Source organism: Myxine glutinosa, chromosome 6 (assembly GCF_964187855.1).
Source record: "Myxine glutinosa chromosome 6, kmMyxGlut1.1, whole genome shotgun sequence".
NCBI classification, from domain to species: domain Eukaryota; kingdom Metazoa; phylum Chordata; class Myxini; order Myxiniformes; family Myxinidae; genus Myxine; species Myxine glutinosa.
In genome coordinates, this window is record NC_136266.1 from 88,944,782 (window position 1) to 88,970,815 (window position 26,034).

Sequence of the window (26,034 nt, forward strand, 5' to 3'; positions counted from 1 at the left end):
TATATATATATATATATATATGTATATATATATATATATATATATATATATATATATATATATATATATATATATATATATATATACACACACCTGTGTGTATGACCAAGTGTGTATATATATATATATATATCCTGTGTGTATATATATATATATATATATATATATATATATATATATATATACAGTGAAACCTTGACTTACGAGTTTAATTCGTTCTGTGACCGAGCTCGTAACTCAATTTGCTCGTTTCTCAAATTAAATTTCCCCATTAAAATGAATTGAAATGCTATTAATCCGTTCCAGCCCCCGAAAAACCACACCAATTTTTTTTGAAATATATATATATAAATATCTCGCGCTTTTTTTTCACCTGTATGCAGCATACAAGTTGGCAGGATGGCCTGGACTGGAGGTACGCACACTTGACTCTAAACTGTCCAGCCTGGGTTTGAATCCCGACCCAGCTATAACCTGTCATGTCGGTGTTTCACAGGCAGGGTGATTCATCAATGTGTGTACCGCTAAACTGGGCGCCCCGTTTGCGTCCCATTAGTTGTTGGATGTTAAGGATCTCACCGTGTCTTCCACAAAGAGAAGGCGAGCTATCGCCGGCACTCTGAACAAGTTGTGGCCTGGCATGCTCTTCTCCTCTGCCGTTATATACGTCCTCCTCGGCATCTTTTTCCAGAAGAGCCCTGTCTCGTCACAGTTGAAGATTTGCTGGGGGATGTATCCTTCGGCTTCTATCAGTTCGGCAAAAGTTATAATAAAATCTTCAGCTGCCTTCACATCCGAGCTTGCTGCCTCACCATGCCTGACGACGGAGTGAATGCCAATCCTCTTCTTAAAATTATCAAACCATCCCCGACTGGCTTTGAATGACTCTTCCGATGCCTCGTCCGTTGATGTTCCCGCCGCCTGCTGCACCAAATCCCCGTAAATGTCTCGGGCCTTCTCACACATGATGCTCTCGGTCACGGTAAACTGCGAGCTGCTTCTGCGAGCTGCTTCTCCGTCAACCACACAAACAACAACTTCTCCATCTCTTCATGGACAGAGGTCCGGAGCTTTGAAATAATCTTAACGCCCTTGGCTGACGTTATAGCCTTTATCGACTCCTTCTGCTTCAAAATCGTACATATCGTAGAAGTACTACGATCGTACTGCCTCGCCAAGTCGACAACACGCACACCTCGCTCATGTTTTTCGACGATTGCGTGTTTTATATCCAAGCACATCATCCTCTTCTTCTTCTCAGCACTGCCCTTGGCACTCAATTTCTTAGGACCCATGGTTAAAACTAAGAAATTTTCCAAAATAACAAAAATGCGAAAACAAAGCAGCAGCGATATACGGCAGAGATGCTTGCACGGCAAGATAACCACGTGACCTGAACGCTCGTTGGGCCACCTAGTGGCGGGTGGCGTAAACTCGTAACTCAGATCTCGGCTCGCATCACAAAGCAATAAACCGCCCGAGCGACGCCTCGTATCTCGGAAAACTCGTAATTTGGTGCACTCGTAAGTCAAGGTTTCACTGTGTATATATATCTATATAACTCAGATATATATAACTCAGGCGGTATATATATATATATATATATATATATATATATATATATATATATATATATATATATATATATATATATATATATATATATATATATATATATATATATATATATATATAACTCAGATATATATAACTCAGGCGGTATATATATATATATATATATATATATATATATATATATATATATATATATATATATATATATATATATATATATATATATATAACTCAGATATATATAACTCAGGCGGTATATATATATATATATATATATATATATATATTGTTGCGAATATGGAATTTGGCCTCCATATCCGCTTGTAAATATTCCCCTATTTTCTCCGATACTCCCCAACTCTCCCTTACCCCATTCCCTAGTCCCATTGTCTGTAAACAACACCCATTAGAGCCGATCTTCCCCTTCATCCCCCCATTAAATGTCGTGCCCAGGTCCCCCGCACCACACGTAGACAATTATAGGACATCTTGCTAGTTATTCTTAATCTATGTCAGTTAAGGACTTGTTTCCATTAATTATGACTCTTCGTTGCACCAGAATGTGATGATATGGCACCAGTAGGAGTTTAGGACCTTCCCATACCTCCCCGCATCTCTTCCCATCATCTCAAGCTCCAACAACAACCACAACAACAGCGGCTTTGCGTCCTCACTCCGGCTCGGTTGGCCGCCATTGAACATGTGCTCGACGGGGTTACCCAGAAGGGGGCTCCCTGTCGGCCCCTCGTCAAGGGCGGAGCCGGTAACCCCCGCACCCAATGAGAAGCCATGGGCCGATGCCATATGGGGCGGAGCTAACGAGCGAGGGCGTGACTCCCCGCCGGATATACGCGGCCCCGCGCCGGACGTGACGTCAGATGCGCCCCGAGCTTGGAAGGACAAGACGCCACCCTCCCGAGCGCTGAGCGACCTCCCCGGCATCTCCACCAAAGTCGCGACCCACGAGCGCTGAGCGACCTCCCCGCATCTGCTGGACACCACCGTACGCGATTCTGTCCCTGAGCCAGGTGCACCTGAGCCATCGACTGCCGCTTTCCTGGCCATCAAACCCCGTGTGAGTGAGCCTTGTCCCGTTTATCTGTGGTCTGTCTAGGGTTAATATAAGAGTGTGTTTAAGTGCCCACCTTCCTATGTTTCCCTCTTGTCCTTGTAATCTAACCTTTTTCCGTACGAATATACTTGAGAACTGAACCCCTGGTGTCGTATTGTGTCATTATAACCCAGCCGGGTGTCTTCTCTTTCCTATTGAGCCAGCGTAGCGCGATTAGTCAACATTCGGGCACAATCGGGTAACTTGTACGGATACGGCGGCCATCCCGCTCGGCCCACCATACCATCAAAGTCGTATCTGTAACAATTGGTGTCGAGGAGTGAGATTGGACCCGGAGCGCGTTTATGCGCTCGAAATTATAACAGCGAAATTTGATTGTGTTTTACAAAAAAAAAAAAAAAATAATAAAAACCCGAATTTTGAAAGTCGCGCTATGGCGGATCAAGACAGCTGGGGTCCGGTAGGGGAGAGTGAGGCAGGGTCGGTCCAGGACCAAATTGAGGGACGTGAGGAGAGCGAAGCAGCGAGGGTAGCAGACGCGCAAAATGGCGCCTCGCTGGTCACCGCGCCCGTGACCGTGGCAGCGCCCCTGGTGGATCCGAACCTTTTTATGTTGCAAATGAGGGCCCTTATGGAACGAATAGAGGGCCAAATGGGGGTAATGGGGAACCGGATGGATGCTCAGAGTGAGCAAATGAGGGTTGATAGTGGGCGATTAGAGGGCCAAATGAGGGGTACCGGTGAGAAGTTAGACAATAATTTTGAGGAGTTAGACAAGAAAATTGGGAAGTTAGACAATAATTTTGAGGGGTTAGACAACGGGATAAAAGAGGTGAAACATGGGTTAACGGGGGTAGAAAATAGAATGGCTGCCCAGGAGAATCAGATAGAGGGAGTGAAAAATGGGTTAGAGGGGTTAGAAAACAGTATGGAAGGCAAATTGAGGGACATGAGGGACCAAGCGGAAAGGGAAGTTAAACAAATGGAGCAGCAGATAGAGGGGGTCAGAATGGGGGTAGAAACCAAACTGGATGCTCACAGGGAGGAAATGGAGCAGATGAGGGTGGCATCTGGGCAGGAGATGCAAGTGATGGGAGAGGAGATCAGAAGAGGAGTGAGTGAGGAGGTCGGAGGAGTGCGCGAGGAGGTGAGGCACTGTAAGGAGCGCATGGAGAAAGAGGTGAGAAAGGGGACTGTAAAATTGCAAGGTGGTATAGAGGAGTTGACGCTGGGAGTAGAACAACTGACAGTGGGACAAAAGGAGTTGGGGGACCAGGTAAAGAAGAACACAGCGGTAATAGAGGGTTTAAAATCGACACAGAAGGAGATGAAAAAGGACGTAGGGGTAATTAAAAAAGAGTGTCAGACGGTACATGAGGACCTGACGAGGAAAATGGACAAGGTGGTAGAGGTAATGGAGACGAAGGACCGGCAGGTGAGGACGCACCTGGAAACGGTCAAGGTAGCCTTGGAGGACGAGCTTGAGGAGACGTACCGGGGAATAAAAGAGGTGAGGCACAAATTAGAAGAAGTGGAAGAAGGGGTGAGCGAAATTAAGAAGCGACGGAGAGGGGATAACAAAGAGATAAAAGAGGAGATAAAAGAATTGGTCCAAAGTCTGTGTTTGGATCGTGATGTGCTCATTAACCGGATGAGGGATTCGCAGGTGATGGAGGAGAAGCGAAGAGGAAGAGGACCCGGTGTAAGTGGTGACCAATATGGTCGTGCGTATGATGCGCCGGGGGATTTAAGAAGCTTGGGGGTCGAGATGGACCCGGGTGTTCGTGAGAGGCCGTTGGTGAAGTGTGCGACAGGTCTGGTGTGCGAAAGAGGAGGTGTGCGAGAAAGTCCGACTCTGGGGTGTGTGAGGAAAAAGTGCGTGCCAAGGAGTGAGGGTGCTGGCGAGAATGAGTCGGTCGTAGCGCGTGTGCGAGGGAGCACATGGAAGCGCGGTGTGGTGAGTGTTACAGAGGGTGTGACGGGAGAGTGTGCGCAGGAGTGTGCGCGAGAAAGGTGTGTGACGGACAGGTGCATGGGGAAAGAGTGCGCTGTCAAGAGTAAGGGTGAGTGCGCTGTCAGGAATGGAGGTGAAAGTAGTGAGAGTGACATGGAGCGTGAGTTAGTTGTGACAGGTGAGCGAGGATGTACACCTGGGATGGAAGGATGCACACCTGGAATGGTAGAGCGTGAGTGGGAATGCACGCTGGAGTTGGTGGTGAGGCACGTGGTTGGGTGTGCGAATGAGAGCACACCTGTGATTGTCACAGAGGAGGTGACCGAGGAGGGGGTGCGAAGCGGTGTATTGGTGAGGTGTGCGGGCGACGAATGTGTGCCAAAATGTTCGGTGGTCAGGTGTGTGACCAAGGCTGTGAGTGGAATGGGTGTACCTGGGTGTGTAAGGAAGGGTACGAGGAGCATGGGCACAGCGGGATGTGTGAGCAAGGAACGGGCTGCGGGGTGTAAGCGTCCAGGTGAAGCATCGACGTTACACGGGTTAGAGGTTAGAGCGACTTTTAGCCGAAGCAGGCCCTCGGTGCGTGCCGGGCCTCGCTTTGAACGGCCGCGTCCAGGCTCCACTAGGCGGAGCTGGCAGCCCGATAGAAAGGGTCGTCATGGCGACCACTTTTTGGTGAGACGTGCCGGCAGGTCGAGATCGGGGCATTGGATGGCTCCGTGCCGAGATGGTGCGTGGGATCTCGGCCCGGGTAAGCCCCCGTCCCTGCACCGAGTGCCGGACGCATTCAGCCGCTGGCACAAAACAACCAGCATCCATTGCTTGGCTTTACGAAGCCGGGCTTTGGACAGGGATTGGCGCACCGAGAGGTATTAGTGAGTCGACTGGGTGATGAGGTTAGTGTTTTGGACCCAAAATTAGAGAAAAACAAAATTTGATGATTGGCAAGGGATTGGCAGGAGTGATTGGCAGATGATGGGCAGTGATTGGCAAATTTTTAATTTGTTGAAATTTGATGTGCAAAATTGGTAGTGAGAGACCCCCGATGTGGTGGGATGGCAAATCCACCATCCTTCCCATGTGGGGCAAAGGAGCAATAGCTTATGGGGTGTATGGCAGTGAAAACTAGCCCGGGTGGGTTAGGATATGGTGTGTAGGGATCTAGCGAAGATGACATTAGGTAACGTTAAGTTTAGTTAGTGACTGATACCTGTAGTGGGGACGCAGGTAGATTAGTATGGATGATAATGACGTGGGAGCGCAATAGTTTAAAGGGACGACTGGGAAGCGCAAGTTTCAGAAGGGAGTAGTTAGCTGAGATGATGCTGTGTGTGTGAGGATTGAACAGGTGTGATTGCACAGGTGTGCAACTGGACAGGTGTGTGGAGTAGTGTATGAGTAGTGAGTGTGTGGATCAGCGCGAATGCGCTTGGGGAGAGAAGGGTGCAGGTGGCACCAGGTGTGAGAGCACAGGGTGCAGGTGGCACCAGGTGTGAGAGCACAGGTGTGCAAGTACAGGTGTGTGGAGAGAGTTGGAGTAAGTGGTACGGAGTGGTGTGCATGGTGCGAAGGCGTGGATGGGGGAAGAGTGGACCCCTATCACGGATACCCGGGGCGGGTAGTGTAAGTGTTAGGTAGAGGGTACAGGAAAATTGTGGTTGGATATTGGCATTTGTGGTGCGGTTGCAGAATGGTGTTGTGAATGGGTGCATTAGTGTTGTGGAAATGGCTGGGCGTGTAGCCTGTTAGTGTGTGTAGTTGGTTGGGCACTCCACCACTGTGAGGATGTCGGCCAGGTGAGGCCGCAGGTGGGCTCTGGGAGCCGGTAGTTGTGAGTGGGTGCCTGAGGATCCCGGGTGTGGATCGGGCAGCCCAGTGCCAGAGAGGGCACGGAGTGGGGAGAGAGCCAGAGGGCCTTCCCCTGGTAGTTAGGTTAGGGTAAGGAGCAGGTAAGCTCGGAGGCAACTGCAGTGGTGGAGGTGTGCAGGTGGGTAGACCCACTGGGAGAGGTACACGTCGCAGCCCAGAAATTGTACGAGGGCACCGGGAGATGAATCGGGGGAGTGAGACCCCAAATTGAAGAGCACCACAGTTTGGCCAATGGGAATTGGTTTTTAGAACCCATAGTGTAAGAGGGCCAATGGTTTGGCCGGAGAGAGACCCCGGGTAGTGTAAAGTTGTTAAAGTCATTTAGGAAATAGTTAGGATTGAAGAACCTGTCGCACCATACGCAGCCACTTACCTGTGGTGATGATGATGACTCCACACCTGTGTTTTCTTTGTTTGTGTTGCAGAAATGAGAATTGCTGTTGGATTTGTGAGACGCATCACGACGTGGATGAGACATTGGGGTGATTCCATCTCTCCCTCCCTAGGAGGGACTGATGATGAATTGGTGATGGCAAATTTTGATGTTGAGTTGAAAATGGCAAATTTTGATGAGAGTTGAAAATGGCAAATTTGATTGGTTAGGAGGGAGAGAAGACGAATTTGGTATATGGGAGGAACGGGGAAGACAGTAGGGATGTTTGTTGATTTGTAAAGTAGATGTTTATGAGTAGTGTTGTGTTGTGTGGATGCAGTAAGGGGTAAGGGAGGGGCCATGTAGGTTACCTGGTGGGGGGGGGGCGTACGATAGGAACGTACCTGTCTCACCTGGTTCCCATGTGCCCCCAGTGTGCATTACCTTACATTGCGTGCACTTTTGCGCCCTTACCACCTTACTCACTTGTTTGCTTCTTTTGTCTCCCACCTCCGAGGATCTGGCTTTGGGGTAGAGAGAGAGGAGAGAGAGGTGCTGGCTGCGCAGTTGTGGGCCTGCACTTTCGCTGTTCGCTGCCTGGATCGGTACACCATATGGACCGCAATGTTTGTGGCCACCCACAATGGACCGCAGTTCGTTTGCGGCCAAGCACCACCCGGGGATGGACCTATGGATCAACGTGGCACCTATGCCATACAGGTGAACCACTAATAGTTAACACCACCAAGTGCACCACAAGAAGAGCAAGAGACACCTGCAGGGTTAGGGGTTGTTGAAGTTATTTTTATTCCAATGAACAATGGTGACTGCACCGATTGGTGGTGGGGTGGTGCTTTTGATGCGCGGGAAGGGTGCTCTGCACGTTATTAAAGGCCGTCGGCCACAGAGCACTCGTGGGTTGGTGTATCGATGTTGGCAAGCGCGCTCTCTCTATGCATAACATCTGCATGTGTTCCTCCAAAGACAGGTCCTGGATCGTAGTGTAAATAGCAGCGTAGTCTTGTAAATAATGCTCCCTACCGGCTGTATGTGTAGTTTGAGAATTCTTTCCGGATTCGGTTATCCTGTGGGTGTGTTTCTGTGAGGAGAAGGGTGCAACGTCGCAGGGGGACATATTTACTCATTTGTGAATATCTGTAAAACTGTCGCACTCAGGGTAGAGTTAATAGTAGAGGGAACTACATTGCGTGCCACACTAAAGTAGGTAAAAATTTATCGGGTCGGGACGCCCCGAGGGTAGAGAAGGGTGCAATGTTGCGAATATGGAATTTGGCCTCCATATCCGCTTGTAAATATTCCCCTATTTTCTCCGATACTCCCCAACTCTCCCTTACCCCATTCCCTAGTCCCATTGTCTGTAAACAACACCCATTAGAGCCGATCTTCCCCTTCATCCCCCCATTAAATGTCGTGCCCAGGTCCCCCGCACCACACGTAGACAATTATAGGACATCTTGCTAGTTATTCTTAATCTATGTCAGTTAAGGACTTGTTTCCATTAATTATGACTCTTCGTTGCACCAGAATGTGATGATATGGCACCAGTAGGAGTTTAGGACCTTCCCATACCTCCCCGCATCTCTTCCCATCATCTCAAGCTCCAACAACAACCACAACAACAGCGGCTTTGCGTCCTCACTCCGGCTCGGTTGGCCGCCATTGAACATGTGCTCGACGGGGTTACCCAGAAGGGGGCTCCCTGTCGGCCCCTCGTCAAGGGCGGAGCCGGTAACCCCCGCACCCAATGAGAAGCCATGGGCCGATGCCATATGGGGCGGAGCTAACGAGCGAGGGCGTGACTCCCCGCCGGATATACGCGGCCCCGCGCCGGACGTGACGTCAGATGCGCCCCGAGCTTGGAAGGACAAGACGCCACCCTCCCGAGCGCTGAGCGACCTCCCCGGCATCTCCACCAAAGTCGCGACCCACGAGCGCTGAGCGACCTCCCCGCATCTGCTGGACACCACCGTACGCGATTCTGTCCCTGAGCCAGGTGCACCTGAGCCATCGACTGCCGCTTTCCTGGCCATCAAACCCCGTGTGAGTGAGCCTTGTCCCGTTTATCTGTGGTCTGTCTAGGGTTAATATAAGAGTGTGTTTAAGTGCCCACCTTCCTATGTTTCCCTCTTGTCCTTGTAATCTAACCTTTTTCCGTACGAATATACTTGAGAACTGAACCCCTGGTGTCGTATTGTGTCATTATAACCCAGCCGGGTGTCTTCTCTTTCCTATTGAGCCAGCGTAGCGCGATTAGTCAACATTCGGGCACAATCGGGTAACTTGTACGGATACGGCGGCCATCCCGCTCGGCCCACCATACCATCAAAGTCGTATCTGTAACAATATGTATATATGTATATATGTATATATGTATATATGTATATATGTATATATATATATATATGTATATATATATATATATGTATATATATATATATATATGTATATATATATATATATATGTATATATATATATATATGTATATATATATATATATATATATATATATATATATATATATATATATATATATATATATATATATTGTTGCGGATATGAGGATTGCATTTTTTTTGATTGTGTTGTATTGTATTGGAAATGGTGATGAACATTGTTCGGATATGGCCCCTTCTGCCTCCGGAGTTGTGTAAAGATAAAAAGGGCGTCTCGGTAGTTAATTCCATAAACACCACATTGCAAGACACGATAAAACCCTTGTTCAGTAGCTTATATCTTATTATGTGTTTTAGAGTAAGGCCTTGTCTTCCATTAGAATGACACTCCATTGCACCGAATCATTTAAGAATAGCTCCCCTTCAATAATTCCATTTCCCAGCCAAACTCTCCATCTGCGGGTAAAGCAGTTCACAAGCGTGGGGTGCACGCCCTCTCATTTCGCTGCTATAGTGAATATGTGCTCCGTGCTCTGTTTGAACAGGAGGGGCGGGGTCGCCCCGGAGAGGCAAGCCCAGGGCGCGCCACGAGGGGCGTGCCGTCGGCGCCATGCCCAAATAAGGAGACAAGCCCGTGGGATTACCATACAAGGTCACGAAACAGAGCACGGGGTAGGAGGGCGGTACCGAAACCGAAGGGGGCGTGTCAGACCCGTGCTGAAGGTATGCGAGGGGTGCGACGATCGCTGGAACAAGCTACACCAGAGATACGGCGGATGAGTCCAGGTGCGTAAGAGGGTTGTCAGTCCACCGGGAGAGAGTTCAGAGTTGCACCGGAGTTGCGTGAGAGATACGAAAAGCCTTTGACAAAGAGCCGCTTCAAGCAGCCCCGTTTCAACCCGCCGAGTGACCCTGCCGGCGTGCGCTGCAAAGCCAAATACAAGGAGCTGCCGGCTCCTCGCTTCCCGCCCGGAGTGGACCTGCTCGCTGTGCCCTGTGATCCCACCTGCTCATCCCTCCAAACGATTCCTACCCTTCCATCCATTTGCGTACGTGAGTTTGTTTTGTTTGTTCTGTCCATGGGTATTTAATTAAGCTTGTATAAGGAATTCACTGTGTCTCTAAAAAGCTTCTGTATATTATTTTCTTATCTTTCCTTCTCCTTGGTTATTTTGAGCCTGTAAATAGTAATAAATAGTAATCGTATTTCCAAACCTTTCTTTGCCTTCGTCTTCCTTTTCTTCACATCCGTCGTCTTTGTCTTTTCCCTATTGAGTAGCTGTGGCGCGATACGGCCAACGTCTGGGTGAATTGGGTGAGTCGGGGAACAACTGTTCGGCCGCGGTGCCTTCGCTCGGCAAACAACATCCATATCCGCGTACCGTAACAATTGGTAGTCAGGAGTTGGGATTCGAACCTGGGACTAAATTTATTTAGCCCAAATTTTGGAACACCAATTGTACCAATGGCGTAACAATTGGTGTCAGGAGTGTCGGATCGGACCCGAAGCGCGCTTAACGCGCTCAAAATTACGAACTGCTGGAAATTTGTGTTGTTTTAAAGCAAAACCCGAATTTTGAAATCGCGCCATGGCTGGTCAAGGCGACGGGATGTCGGTGGGAGAGATAGACGGGGTAGAATCGACCCAGGACCTCGGGGAAATGTATGTGGAGGAAAGGGTGGAGGAGAGTAAAGAAGGTGTGGTTGAGGGGGTATAAGGTGCACAAAATGGCGCTCTCGCGCATGAGGTTTCAGGCGCGCAAAAAGGCGCCTCGCACGAGCGCGCGGTAGCCGGACCCGTAGTGCCAATGGACTGGGGCGTTTTGATGATGCATTTCGGTGCCTCTCTGATGGGTGACAGTAAGGGATTTAATGCAATGATGGCTACCCAGGGGATAGACATGGGAAAAGTGAGGCACGAAGCAAGGTACAACCCGGTTGGATTTCAGGAGCAAATGAACGCCACGGCAAAAAGAATACAGGAAGACATTGACCGCAGGTTGGGCGAGCAGGTCCCACGGGTGCACGAGGAGGTAACGCGGGTCGAGAAGCGCCGGTTGAACGAAGTTGAGAAAAGCACAGGTACAATGACGGGGGTAGAAATCGCGACCCGGGGTTTGGAAAAGCCGGCGACCGCTGAGGTAGAGGAGGGTGTTTTATTAAAGCCAGCGGTCGTCGAGGTGAATAAAGAAAAAGCAGTGCTGTGAATTAAAATTGAAGAGATGACGGAGGTAGCCCGGGAATTGCAGGGAGAAATGGAATATGTACAAAGTCCCTGCTCAAATCATGATGATGTACGCACTAACCAAATAAAGAGTTTGCAGGTGCGCGTGGAGAAGGGAATCCCCCAGGTGAGTCGTGCTGTATATTGTGCGGGTAGATTTTGTAAAAGGATGTTCGGCGACAAAAGAATTTTCGCGCGATTGGGATCGATATGGCACCCGGGCGTTGGTGAAGGGTCCCGTGTGAGTGGAAATGGCACGCGTGTGAGGAAAAAGTGTGCGTCGGCGAGTGGGTGTGTTATAAAGTATGGGAGTGAAACCGAGTGCGAGCGAGAATGCACTTCGGAGGGTCTGTGTGAAACAGAGTGTGCGGAGTGTGACACGGAGAGTGAGTTGGTGATGGCGCAGGTGCGAGAGGGCACATCGGAGCGCGAGTGTGAAACCGAGTGCGAGCGAGAATGCACGTCGGGGTGTACTGAGTGTGACACGGAGAGTGAGTTGGTGATGGCGCAGGTGCGAGAGGGCACATCGGAGCGCGAGTGTGAAACCGAGTGCGAGCGAGAATGCACGTCGGGGTGTACGGAGTGTGACACGGAGAGTGAGGTGGTGGTGGAACGTGTGCGAGGAAGCACACCTGGGTTGCTCAAATCTACCCTGGGCTTTGCACAGGCACATCTGGGCTTTGCGAAGCCGAGATTAATGATGTCATGACGCACCGAGGCTAGGATATAGCGGACTGTGATGATGATGATAGTGATAGTGATTTGAACCGAAATTTAGAATAGTAAGTAGACTGTGATGACGAGGATAGTGTTTTGGCCCCAAAATTAGAAAAACAAAATTTGATGATTGGCAAAGGATTGGCAGAGTGATGATTGGTAATGGTACAGTGATTGGCAGATGATTGGCAAATTTTTGATTGGCTGAAATTTGGTGAGCAAAATTGGTAGTGGAACGATGTGGTGGGATGGCAACTCTGTCATCCCTCACAGAGGGGGGCAAAGGAGCACTAGATTATGGGGTTTGGCAGTGAAAACTAGCCCGGCAGGGTTAGGATATATCGTGTGTAGGGATCTAGAGAGATGACATTAGGTAACGTTAAGATTAGTTAGTGACAATGACACCTGTAGTGGGGACGCAGGTCGATTAGTGTGGATGATAATGACGTGGGAGCGCAATAGTTTAAAGGGGCGACTGGGAAGCGCAAGTTTCAGAGGGGAGTAGTTAGATGAGATGATGACGTGTGTTTGAGGATTGAACAGGTGTGATTGAACAGGTGTGATTGCACAGGTGTGCAACTGAACAGGTGGATGGAGCAGTGTATGAGGGAGTGATGGTGATGTGTGTTGTATTGACCAAATGGCCCAGGAAGGAAGGAGGGTGCAGGTGGCACCAGGTGTGAGTGCACAGGTGTGCACCAACAGGTGTATGGAATAAATGGTTGTGTGGAAGACATGGAGTGTGGAACATATGGAGTCTTGGAATGGATGGTCGTGGAGTGAGTATGGTGGAAAATATGGAGTGGAGTGGATGGTGCGAAGGTGTGAATGGGGGAAGAGTGGACCCCCATCACGGATACCCGGGGCGGGTAGTGCAAGTGTTAGGTAGAGGGTATAGGTAAATTGTGGTTGGATATTGGCATCTGTGGTGCGGGTGGAAGAATGATGTTTGGATGGGTGCATTAGTGTTGTGGAAATGGCTGGGCGTGTAGCCTGTTACTGTGTGTAGTTGGTTTGGGCACTCCACCACTGTGAGGATGTCGGCCAGGTGAGGCCGCAGGTGGGCTCTGGGAGCCGGTAGAGTAGTTGTGGATGGGGCCCGAGGATCCGGAGGACGGACCCGGGTAGCCCAGTGCCAGAGGGCACCAAGGGGTGACAGCCAGGAGGGGCCTTCCCCAGTTAGTTAGGTTAGGGTGAGGAGCTAGGTAAGCTCCGGTGGCAACTGCAGTGGTGGAGGTGTGCAGGTGGGTAGACCTGCTGGGAGAGCTACACGTCACAGCCCAGAAATTGTGCAAGGGCACCGGGAGATGAATCGGGGGAGTGAGACCCCAAATTGAGAAGCACCACAGTTTGGTCAATGGGAATTGGTTTTTAGAACCCATAGTGTAAGTTGGCCAATGGATTGGCAGGGAGAGACCCCGGGTAGAGTAAAGAGTGTTAAAGTCATTTAGAGGACACCATGAGGATGAAGAGTCTCCTCGCACCATCTGCATCCACTCACCTGAGATGACGTACCTCCACACCATGCCATGTTTTGATTATTTTTTATGTGCAAATGTTTTGGATTGTGAGACGCATCATGACGTGGGTGTGACATTGTGCTTGATGTTCCATCTCTTCCTCCTTATGAGGGTTGATGATGAATTGGGTGATGGCAAATTTTGTCTAGAGGGATTGTGGTGACGAATTTGGTATTGAAGAAATATGGGGAAGACGTGACAGTAGCGACGAATTTGTAAATGTGTAGATTTTGTACATATGGGGTAAGGGCAAGGGTAGTGTTGGTGACAGGGGGGTGACGTACGGTAGGGACGAGCTTTCTCACTTCGCCCTCCGTACGCATTTCGCCTTGCATTGCCTTATTGATGTGTACCCTTGTGACCTTACCCCTCGCTCATCTGTCTCTTCCCCCTTTTGTCTCCCACATGACCTGTGCGCCATTGGGCGCCGAGGGGAGCGTGCGTGAGTCCGCCATTGTGCGCCCGGAACTCCCAGAACCAGCTGTCTGCATCGATGCACCACATTATGGACCACATGTCTGTGGCCGAGCACCACTTATGGACCCCATGGGTTGGGGCGTGGCCCCTCTGCTGGAACCGGCCACGAGGGCCCGAAATCTTGCTGGCGGACCTTGGCCACAGGGCACCGATGCCCCACAGGTGAACCACACTAGTCGGCCCTGTGGGCCATAAATAAAGAAAATAAAAGGGACACGTTGGGTGCATTTTACTTTATTGCAAATAGGCCGCCAGAAAAGGAAAAAGACAACATCTGGAAGAAAGTAAATAGCCAGCAGAGGGAGCCGAAGAGCAAGAGACCACCTGCAGGGTTAGGGGTTGTTGATTTATTTTTATTGATGAACTATGGTGACTGCACCGATGGGTGCTTGAGGGTGTTTTGGTGCGTTTTGGGTGCTTTCATGGTGCATTGATGCAGAGCAGACTGTCTCCCCCCCAGAAAGAACAATCACAGGTCCTGGGTTAGTCTTGTAAATAAAAGTAGTGTCAACTGTAAATAATGCTCCCCACCGTCGGTGTGTAGTTTGAAGACCATGCCGCAATTCGGTTAGCTGTGGGCGTGAGTCTGTTGGGCAGGGTGCAATGGAGCAGCGGGACATATTTATTTATGTTTTAAAACTGTCGCACTCAGGGTCAGGTTAAAAGTAGAGGGAACTACACCTACGTGTCACACTAAATAAAAGTTGTAGGCCCGGGAAGTGCCTAAGAGGAGGAGGGTGCAGTGTTGCGGATATGAGGATTGCATTTTTTTGATTGTGTTGTATTGTATTGGAAATGGTGATGAACATTGTTTGGATATGGCCCCTCCTGCCTCCGGAGTTGTGTAAAGATAAAAAGGGCGTCTCGGTGGTTAATTCCATAAACACCACATTGCAGGACACGATAAAACCCTTGTTCAGTAGCTTATATCTTATTATGTGTTTTAGAGTAAGGCCTTGTCTTCCATTAGAATGACACTCCATTGCACCGAATCAATTAAGAATAGCTCCCCTTCAATAATTCCATTTCCCAGCCAAACTCTCCATCTGCGGGTAAAGCAGTTCACAAGCGTGGGGTGCACGCCCTCTCATTTCGCTGCTATAGTGAATATGTGCTCCGTGCTCTGTTTGAACAGGAGGGGCGGGGTCGCCTGGGAGAGGCAAGCCCAGGGCGCGCCACAAAGGGCGGGGCTGTTCAGCCCCATGCCCAAATAAGGAAACAAGCCCGTGGCTCGCCACGAGGGGCGTGCCGTCGGCGCCATGCCCAAATAAGGAGACAAGCCCGTGGGATTACCATACAAGGTCACGAAACAGAGCACGGGGGAGGAGGGCGGTACCGAAACCGAAGGGGGCATGTCAGACCCGCGCTGAAGGTTTAAACAGAAGGGCGTGTCAGTCCCGCGCTGGAGAGAAGTGAGAGGAAGGGAATACGAGCTGAGCTGTGTGGAGAGGTACACGACAAAGAAAGGGTCCAAGAGAAAGCAGAGGAACTTTTACGAACGAGTTGCAAAGAGATACGGCAGATGAGTCCAGCCCCGTTTCAACCAGCCGCGTGAAGCCCTGACGGGGCAGCGAGTGACCCTGCCGGCGTGCGCTGTAAAGCCGAATACCCGGAGCTGCCGGCATGCGCTGTAAAGCGGATTACAAGGAGCTGCCGGCTCCCCGCTTCCCGCCCGGAGTGGACCTGCTCGCTGTGCCCTGTGATCCCACCTGCTCATCCTTTCCAGCCATTCCTGCCTGCCAGTCCATCCATTTGCGTACGTGAGTTTGTTTTGTTCGTGCTGTCCTGGGTAGTAACTAAGTCTGTATAAGCTAGTAATTTTCACTGTGTCACCTGCGTTTTCATGTCCGCTGTAAATACCCGTGACTGCTCTTTTTGCTTATGTGTGTAAATAATAATAAACCCCGTTACTCTTCTGTACGTCTTCTTCTTCCTCTTTGCATTCGTCGTCTTAGTCTTTTCCCGATTGAATAGCGGTGGCGCGATACGGCCAACGTTTGGGTGAATCGGGTTTAGTCGGGGAACAACTGTTCGGTCGCGGAGCCTCCGCTCTGCAAACAACATCCTTAACCGCGTACCGTAACAATATATATATTGTTGTGGATATGAGAATGTTTTTTTTTTTGTTGTTGTTGTGTAAATTGTTGTCGAAATATCGCCCTCCTTACTCCAGTGTTGTATAAAGGTCAAAGGGCGTTCCCGTAGTTAATTCCATAAAGCATACACGAAGGACACCATATATCCCTGTTCAGTAGTTTATTTCCTTATTCTGTGTATTAGGTTAAGGCTTTGTCTTCCATTAACCAAAACTCCATTGCACCGAAGTCAAATAGATAGATCCCCTTTCAATCCCATTCCCAAAACCTCTACTGCCAACTGCATTTGCCGCCATTACGGCATGGTCAGCTCGGGGAAGAAGGGCGTGCCTCCCATCGTCATCAAGGGCAGAGCCAGAGGGCCGTGCCGACCAATCGGGGCCGAGGCGAGCGGACCGATGGGCGTGTCCTGGACACCAGCGGCTTGATCGCCTGAGGCGCTATAAAGCGCGCGCGCGAAAGCCGAGAAGTTGTTGTTGGACTAAGCAAGAGAGGGAGAGGTGAATTACAAGAGTTGCGCCAAAGGTTCCAAGAAAGAGTTGTGCCAAAGGTTCCAAGAAAGAGTTGTAATTACACATTTCAAACTCTATTTCCTATGTGCATGCACATGCATTCACATGTAATCAGAAGTAAATACATTGTGTAGATTACATCATTTGTGGATCTGATAAATTGCCAGTCACCATTTTGTAAAACCGAATGTGTAGCATCTAAATGGAGATGTCCAAATGTCACACACGTCCATGCCCTTGAGGTTCCCACAGGTGACCACACTAATATTTCCATGAAGTACATACTCTTTGTAATGTTGGATTGTCTATAAAGTATGTCCAATGTGAGCATGTCCATAAAGTTGGTATGACAACGTGTAAATCAGTAGCAGAACATAGTTAATAAAGACGCTCTCGTCACATACTCTTGACAAAACACTTTAGAAACAGAAACTAGTGTTACATCAATTTTGTCATTTAATTCGCTTCAAGAAAGATTGGACGCCACTTTAAATTCCCCTTCTGCACTCATATCATTACACCCGAAAAAGTGGGGAGGGGTGGGATGTTCATGCTTAATGCAACACAAATCCTAAGAATAAAAAAAAAATCCATGGGGAATAATGAAATTCTCCAGCATGTAAACACATTTCTCATAAAAAGTGAAGAAACAAGTTATAAAAACATTTTTAAATATGCAAAAGGATGTTGGGATGTTACTCCAAACAGTAAAGTATTGTTGCGGATATGAGGATTGCATTTTTTTGATTGTGTGTATTGTATTGTGGTAAATTGCTGTGAACATTGTTTGGATATGGCCCCTCCTGCCTCCAGAGTTGTGTAAAGGTAAAAAGGGCGTCCCGGTAGTTATTCCATGAAACACCACATTGAAGGACACTATAATACCCTTGTTCAGTAGTTTATATCCTTATTATGTGTTTTAGGGTAAGGCCTTGTCTTCCATTAACATGACACTCCATGCACCGAATCAATTAAGAATAGCTCCCCTTCAATAATTCCATTTCCCAGCCAAACTCTCCATCTGCGGGTAAAGCAGTTCACAAGCGTGGGGTGCACGCCCTCTCATTTCGCTGCTATAGTGAATATGTGCTCCGTGCTCTGTTTGAACAGGAGGGGCGGGGTCGCCAGGGAGAGGCAAGCCCAGGGCGCGCCACAAAGGGCGGGGCTGTTCAGCCCCATGCCCAAATAAGGAAACAAGCCCGTGGCTCGCCACGAGGGGCGTGCCGTCGGCGCCATGCCCAAATAAGGAGACAAGCCCGTGGGATTACCATACAAGGTCACGAAACAGAGCACGGGGGAGGAGGGCGGTACCGAAACCGAAGGGGGCATGTCAGACCCGCGCTGAAGGTTTAAACAGAAGGGCGTGTCAGTCCCGCGCTGGAGAGAAGTGAGAGGAAGGGAATACGAGCTGAGCTGTGTGGAGAGGTACACGACAAAGAAAGGGTCCAAGAGAAAGCAGAGGAACTTTTACGAACGAGTTGCAAAGAGATACGGCAGATGAGTCCAGCCCCGTTTCAACCAGCCGCGTGAAGCCCTGACGGGGCAGCGAGTGACCCTGCCGGCGTGCGCTGTAAAGCCGAATACCAGGAGCTGCCGGCATGCGCTGTAAAGCGGATTACAAGGAGCTGCCGGCTCCCCGCTTCCCGCCCGGAGTGGACCTGCTCGCTGTGCCCTGTGATCCCACCTGCTCATCCTTTCCAGCCATTCCTGCCTGCAAGTCCATCCATTTGCGTACGTGAGTTTGTTTTGTTCGTGCTGTCCTGGGTAGTAACTAAGTCTGTATAAGCTAGTAATTTTCACTGTGTCACCTGCGTTTTCATGTCCGCTGTAAATACCCGTGACTGCTCTTTTTGCTTATGTGTGTAAATAATAATAAACCCCGTTACTCTTCTGTACGTCTTCTTCTTCCTCTTTGCATTCGTCGTCTTAGTCTTTTCCCGATTGAATAGCGGTGGCGCGATACGGCCAACGTTTGGGTGAATCGGGTTTAGTCGGGGAACAACTGTTCGGTCGCGGAGCCTCCGCTCTGCAAACAACATCCTTAACCGCGTACCGTAACAATATATACTGAAACGCAAAAGAAACTTACCACCTTTGAAACCTTTAAATATCAACAATAACACTGCGTGTTGTAAATGTGTGAACTTATTTGTGGACAATAGTGTCCTCACTGTCAGACAAAATGGTCACGGATGGTCACTTGAACCTTCAATGGTCACTTCATAGCACAGCTGTTGAACAGCCGTTTTGACTGTCAGTGATTAGCCAAGGGGTACTTGATAATTTTAATGAGCTGCACGTGATGTCGTGATATTGGCTTTAAAAAAGCCAGTGCAAAATGGGCATTTTGACCGAAAAATTTGACCATTTTGACTAACTTCAAAAGGACCGAAAACGCAAAAGAAACGTACCACCTTTGAAACCTTTAAATGTAAACAATAACACTGCGTGTAGTAAATGTGTGAACTTATTTGTGGACAATAGTGTCCTCACTGTCAGACAAAACAGTCACTTATGGTCACTTGAACCTTCAATGGTCACTTCATAGCACAGCTGTTGAACAGCCGTTTTGACTGCCAGTGATTAGCCAAGGGGTACGGGATGATTTTAATGAGCTGCACGTGATGTCTTGATATTGGCTTTAAAAAGGCCAGTGCAAAATGGGCATTTCAATCAACATGCCACGATTGTCAAGGGATCAACGGCGTGCCCTAGGCATGCTGCAAGGCGGACTGAGCTACCGTGAGGTGGCACGTCGCCTTGGCTGTTCACACCAGACGATATCGGCCCTGGTGGACAGAGACACCCTCCACAACTCTGCAGATGACAGACCTCGATCAGGGAGGCCAAGAGTCACCACTGCAAGGCAGGACAGGCAGATGGTCCGAAGTCACCTGCGGGATCGATTCTGTCCAGCATCCCGCACTGCGGCAGAAACTCCGGGGCGTGCAAACCCACGGATCTCCAATGATACTGCACGAAGACGACTGAATGACTATGGCCTGACTGCCAGAAGACCATACAGAGGCCCCGTGATGACGGCTGCCCATCGCCGCAACCGTCAGAGATGGTGCCAGCAGCATCAGCGGTGGACCTTGGCGCAGTGGAACGAGGTCGCTTTCAGCGATGAGTCAAGGTTCTGTGTGGACAGTCCTGATGGGCATGAGCGTGTCTGGAGAAGAACTGGCGAGCGATATGCCGATTGTTGCGTGCGTCAAGCCAACAGGTGGGTTGGCCCAAGTGTGATGGTGTGGGCCGCCATATCAGGCCGGTACAGGACGCCACTGGTGGTTGTGGATGGGAATCTTAACGCCCAGCGGTATGTGGATAACATCCTGCGACCTCATCTGCTGCCATTCCTGCTAGACCACCCAGAACTGAGAACCTTTCAGCATGACAACGCTCGGCCCCATGCTGCCTGCTTTACCACTGCATTTCTCCAAGGTGAGAACATCAACACCATGCAGTGGCCTGCGCTCTCCCCTGACCTGAATCCCATAGAGCACCTGTGGGATGAGCTTGGGAGACGCGTAGTTGGCAGGGCCAGGACACGGGCAGAGCTGCTTCAGACATTGAGGACTGAGTGGGACAGAATCCAGCAGCAATCCATCCAAAGACTGGTAGGCAGTATACACCGATGATGCACTGCCTGTATCCAAAACAATGGTGGCCACACACGCTATTGAAAGGGGACTGACATTGCACCCTGTGCTGTTCTGTACTGTAGAACAAACTGATGAGATGGTGTATCTTGGTCAAAAACTTGACATGTCATCAATAAAATGCCAATGTTTCAATTAGCAATTGTTGGTTTGTTTTATTTTGAACTGTAACAATTTTATTACATTTCAAAGAAGTGGTAAGTTTCTTTTGCGTTTTCGGTCTTTTTGAAGTTGGTCAAAATGGTCAAAATGGTCAAATTTTTGGTCAAAATGCCCATTTTGCACTGGCCTTTTTAAAGCCAATATCAAGACATCACGTGCAGCTCATTAAAATCATCCCGTACCCCTTGGCTAATCACTGACAGTCAAAACGGCTGTTCAACAGCTGTGCTATGAAGTGACCATTGAAGGTTCAAGTGACCATCCGTGACCGTTTTGTCTGACAGTGAGGACACTATTGTCCACAAATAAGTTCACACATTTACTACACGCAGTTATTGTTGATATTTGAAGGTTTCAAAGGTGGTAAGTTTCTTTTGCGTTTTCGGTCTTTTTGAAGTTGGTCAAAATGGTTAAATTTTTCTGTCAAAATGCCCATTTTGCACTGGCCTTTTTAAAGCCAATATCAAGACATCACGTGCAGCTCATTAAAATCATCCCGTACCCCTTGGCTAATCACTGACAGTCAAAACGGCTGTTCAACAGCTGTGCTATGAAATGACCATTGAAGGTTCAAGTGACCATCCGTGACCGTTTTGTCTGACAGTGAGGACACTATTGTCCGCAAATAAGTTCACACATTTACTACACGCAGTGTTATTGTTGATATTTAAAGGTTTCAAAGGTGGTAAGTTTCTTTTGCGTTTCAGTATATATATTGTTGTGGATATGAGAATGTTTTTTGTTTTTGTTGTTGTTGTTGTGTAAATTGTTGTTGAAATATCGCCCTCCTTACTCCAGTGTTGTATAAAGGTCAAAGGGCGTTCCCGTAGTTAATTCCATAAAGCATACACGAAGGACACCATATATCCCTGTTCAGTAGTTTATTTCCTTATTCTGTGTATTAGGTTAAGGCTTTGTCTTCCATTAACCAATACTCCATTGCACCGAATTCAAATAGATAGATCCCCTTTCAATCCCATTCCCAAAACCTCTACTGCCAACTGCATTTGCCGCCATTACGGCATGGTCAGCTCGGGGAAGAAGGGCGTGCCTCCCATCGTCATCAAGGGCGGAGCCAGAGGGCCGTGCCGACCAATCGGGGCCGAGGCGAGCGGACCGATGGGCGTGTCCTGGACACCAGCGGCTTGATCGCCTGAGGCGCTATAAAGCGCGCGCGCGAAAGCCGAGAAGTTGTTGTTGGACTAAGCAAGAGAGGGAGAGGTGAATTACAAGAGTTGCGCCAAAGGTTCCAAGAAAGAGTTGTGCCAAAGGTTCCAAGAAAGAGTTGTAATTACACATTTCAAACTCTATTTCCTATGTGCATGCACATGCATTCACATGTAATCAGAAGTAAATACATTGTGTAGATTACATCATTTGTGGATCTGATAAATTGCCAGTCACCATTTTGTAAAACCGAATGTGTAGCATCTAAATGGAGATGTCCAAATGTCACACACGTCCATGCCCGTGAGGTTCCCACAGGTGACCACACTAATATTTCCATGAAGTACATACTCTTTGTAATGTTGGATTGTCTATAAAGTATGTCCAATGTGAGCATGTCCATAAAGTTGGTATGACAACGTTTAAATCAGTAGCAGAACATAGTTAATAAAGACGCTCTCGTCACATACTCTTGACAAAACACTTTAGAAACAGAAACTAGTGTTACATCAATTTTGTCATTTAATTCGCTTCAAGAAAGATTGGACGCCACTTTAAATTCCCCTTCTGCACTCATATCATTACACCCGAAAAAGTGGGGAGGGGTGGGATGTTCATGCTTAATGCAACACAAATCCTAAGAATAAAAAAAAAATCCATGGGGAATAATGAAATTCTCCAGCATGTAAACACATTTCTAATAAAAAGTGAAGAAACAAGTTATAAAAACATTTTTAAATATGCAAAAGGATGTTGGGATGTTACTCCAAACAGTAAAGTATTGTTGCGGATATGAGGATTGCATTTTTTTGATTGTGTGTATTGTATTGTGGTAAATTGCTGTGAACATTGTTTGGATATGGCCCCTCCTGCCTCCAGAGTTGTGTAAAGGTAAAAAGGGCGTCCCGGTAGTTATTCCATGAAACACCACATTGCAGGACCCGATAAAACCCTTGTTCAGTAGCTTATATCTTATTATGTGTTTTAGAGTAAGGCCTTGTCTTCCATTAAAATAATACTCCATTTCACCGAATCAATTAAGAATAGCTCCCCTTCAATAATTCCATTTCCCAGCCAAACTCTCCATCTGCGGGTAAAGCAGTTCACAAGCGTGGGGTGCACGCCCTCTCATTTCACTGCTATAGTGAATATGTGCTCCGTGCTCTGTTTGAACAGGAGGGGCGGGGTCGCCAGGGAAAGGCAAGCCCAGGGCGCGCCACGAAGGGCGGGGCTGTGCAGCCCCATGCCCAAATAAGGAAACAAGCCCGTGGCTCGCCACGAGGGGCGTGCCGTCGGCGCGATGCCCAAATAAGGAGACAAGCCCGTGGGATTACCATACAAGGTCACGAAACAGAGCACGGGGGAGAGGGCGGTACTGAAACCGTGGAGGGCGTGTCAGTCCCGGGCTGGAGAGAAGTGAGAGGCAGGGAATACGAGCTGAGCTGCGTGGAGAGGTACACGACAAAGAAAGGGTCCAAGAGAAAGCAGAGGAACTTTTACGAACGAGTTGCAAAGAGATACGGCAGATGAGTCCAGCCCCGTTTCAACCAGCCGCGTGAAGCCCTGACGGGGCAGCGAGTGACCCTGCCGGCGTGCGCTGTAAAGCCGAATACCAGGAGCTGCCGGCGTGCGCTGTAAAGTGGATACAAGGAGCTGCCGGCTCCCCGCTTCCCGCCCGGAGTGGACCTGCTCGCTGTGCCCTGTGATCCCACCTGCTCATCCTTTCCAGCCATTCCTGCCTGCAAGTTCCCCATTTGCGTACGTGAGTTTGTTTTGTTCGTGCTGTCCTGGGTAGTAACTAAGTCTGTATAAGCTAGTAATTTTCACTGTCTCACCTGCGTTTTCATGTCACCTGTAAATAATCGTGACTGCTCTTTTTGCTTATGTGTGTAAATAATAATAAACCCCGTTACTCTTCTGTACGTCTTCTTCTTCTTCTTCCTCTTTGCATTCGTCGTCTTAGTCTTTTCCCGATTGAATAGCGGTGGCGCGATACGGCCAACGGCTGGGTGAATCGGGTGAGTCGGGGAACAACTGTTCGGTCGTGGAGCCTCCGCTCGGCAAATATAACAGCCTTAACCGCGTACCGTAACAGTATGTAAACAAGGTGGGGATGGTCACAAGAAATGATCATGTGAAACCTACATCTTTCTTTGAATATTGGTTGTCCCTTGAAAAGACCGTGTGTGTGTGTGTGTGTGTGTGTGTGTGTGTGTGTGTGTGTGTGTGTGTGTGTGTGTGTGTGTGTGTGTGTGTGTGTGTGTGTGTGTGTGTGTGTGTGTGTGTGTGTGTGTGTGTGTGTGTGTGTGTGTGTGTGTGTGTGTGTGTGTGTGTGTGTGTGTGTGTGTGTGTGTGTGTGTGTGCGTGCGTGCGTGCGCGCGCGCGCGCACAGTCACGTGAAAAAGTAAGTACACCCCATGTAAAGTTTTGACTTTTTCAACATATTTCAACATACAGCTATTTGATCTTCATTTCAACAATATTTATAGATAAAGGTGATATAATATAACAAATATCATGAAACATTTACATTTTGTAGTCCATTGTATCTATCTATAATTCCATTAATCTCTGTGTGTATGTGTGTATGTTTGTCTGTGACCGCTGTTTCTCGACAACTACCGGTCCGATATACTTTAAACTTGCCAGGTATATTGCTGGGGACCCGAGGATGTGCCTTTTCAAGGTTTCATATTAATCGGACAAGTAGTTACCGAGCTATGGCGATTTCTTTACCAAACACTGCAAGCCGTTCGCTTTGGACCAAACCATTGCATGTAAATAGAGGGGGGGGGGTTCTGTGGTCGTTGCGAATGGACCAAACCATTCATGTAAATAGAGGGGGGGGGGGGTTCTGTGGTCGTTACTGCCACGTGGTTTCAAAGTTTTTTTTTGTTGTTGTTGTTTGCACGCATGTTTTTTTGCACCCACGTACGGGCACGCCCTAGGATGTTTACACACACACACCCCTACACAAATTTTTTTTTTTTTTTTTTTTTTTGGCAAGGAACGGGCACCCACGTACGGGCACGTCCTAGCTTATATATAGTACGGGCATGCCCTAGTAATTTAAATGAACATAAATGCCAATTTCTTATGTGGAAAAAGTAAGTACACCCCTACATTTATCACCACTTCAAATACCTAAAATTAGAATCAGGTGCACCAGCTCAGGTGCAAATGATTAGAACATTGTTGGAGAGGATCTTGGAGGAACCTCTCTTATTTAAACCTCAGACATTTAGTTTGGTTTGCTCTTTGTTGTTGAAGTGTGTGGCGTTACCATGCCTATATCAAAAGAGCTCTCTGAGGCCTTCAGAAAGAAGGTTATAGATGCCTACGAGTCTAGGAGGGGATTTTAAAAGATCTCCAAACAATTTGAAATCAATCATTCGACTGTCCGGAAGATCATCTACAACAACAACAACAACAACAACAACATGCATTTTAAGGCCATTTTCCCTGCTAGAGCGGGGGTTAGCCTTGCGGTCCCCATGACAATCTTCTCCATTTTGCCCTGTTTTCTGCATCTCTCCTTGTTAACCCCCTTGCCCGCATTTCTTCTTCCACCATCTTTAGCCAAGTCTTTCTCGGTCTTCCCCGTCCTCTACTTCCTTCTACATTAATTTCCATCACTCTTCTCAACCAGTCACTTTCATCCTTCCTCAACACATGACCAAACCATCTCAACCTGTGCCTCTTCACAGCATCAATCACAGGCAATATTCCCATCATCTTTCGCAATTCATCATTTGTCTTCCTCTCTCTCAACGATACTCTGCACATCCATCGAACCATTCGTATTTCCACCCTTTCCAGCCTTCGTTGCTGCTCTACGTTCATTACCCATGTCTCGCTCCCATAAATCATAACACTTCTCACACATGCAGCATACACTTTTCCCTTCAGCTTCAGCGACACTCTCCTCCTCATCAGCACGCCACTCAGCACGGAAGATCATCTACAAGTGGAGAATATTCCGAACAACTGCCAACTTGTTCAGGCCAGGCCGCCCCAGCAAGTTCAGCCCGAGAGCAGACCGTAAGATGCTGAAAGAAGTCTCTAAGAACCCCAGAATGTCATCACGGGACCTACATGTAGCTCTTGCCACTGTTGATGTCAAAGTGCACGGGTCTACCATTAGAAAGAGGCTGCACAAGTTTGATCTACATGGGAGGTGTGCCAGGAGGAAAGCTTTGCTGTCAAGAAAGAACATCAGGGCAAGAATAAAGTTTGCCA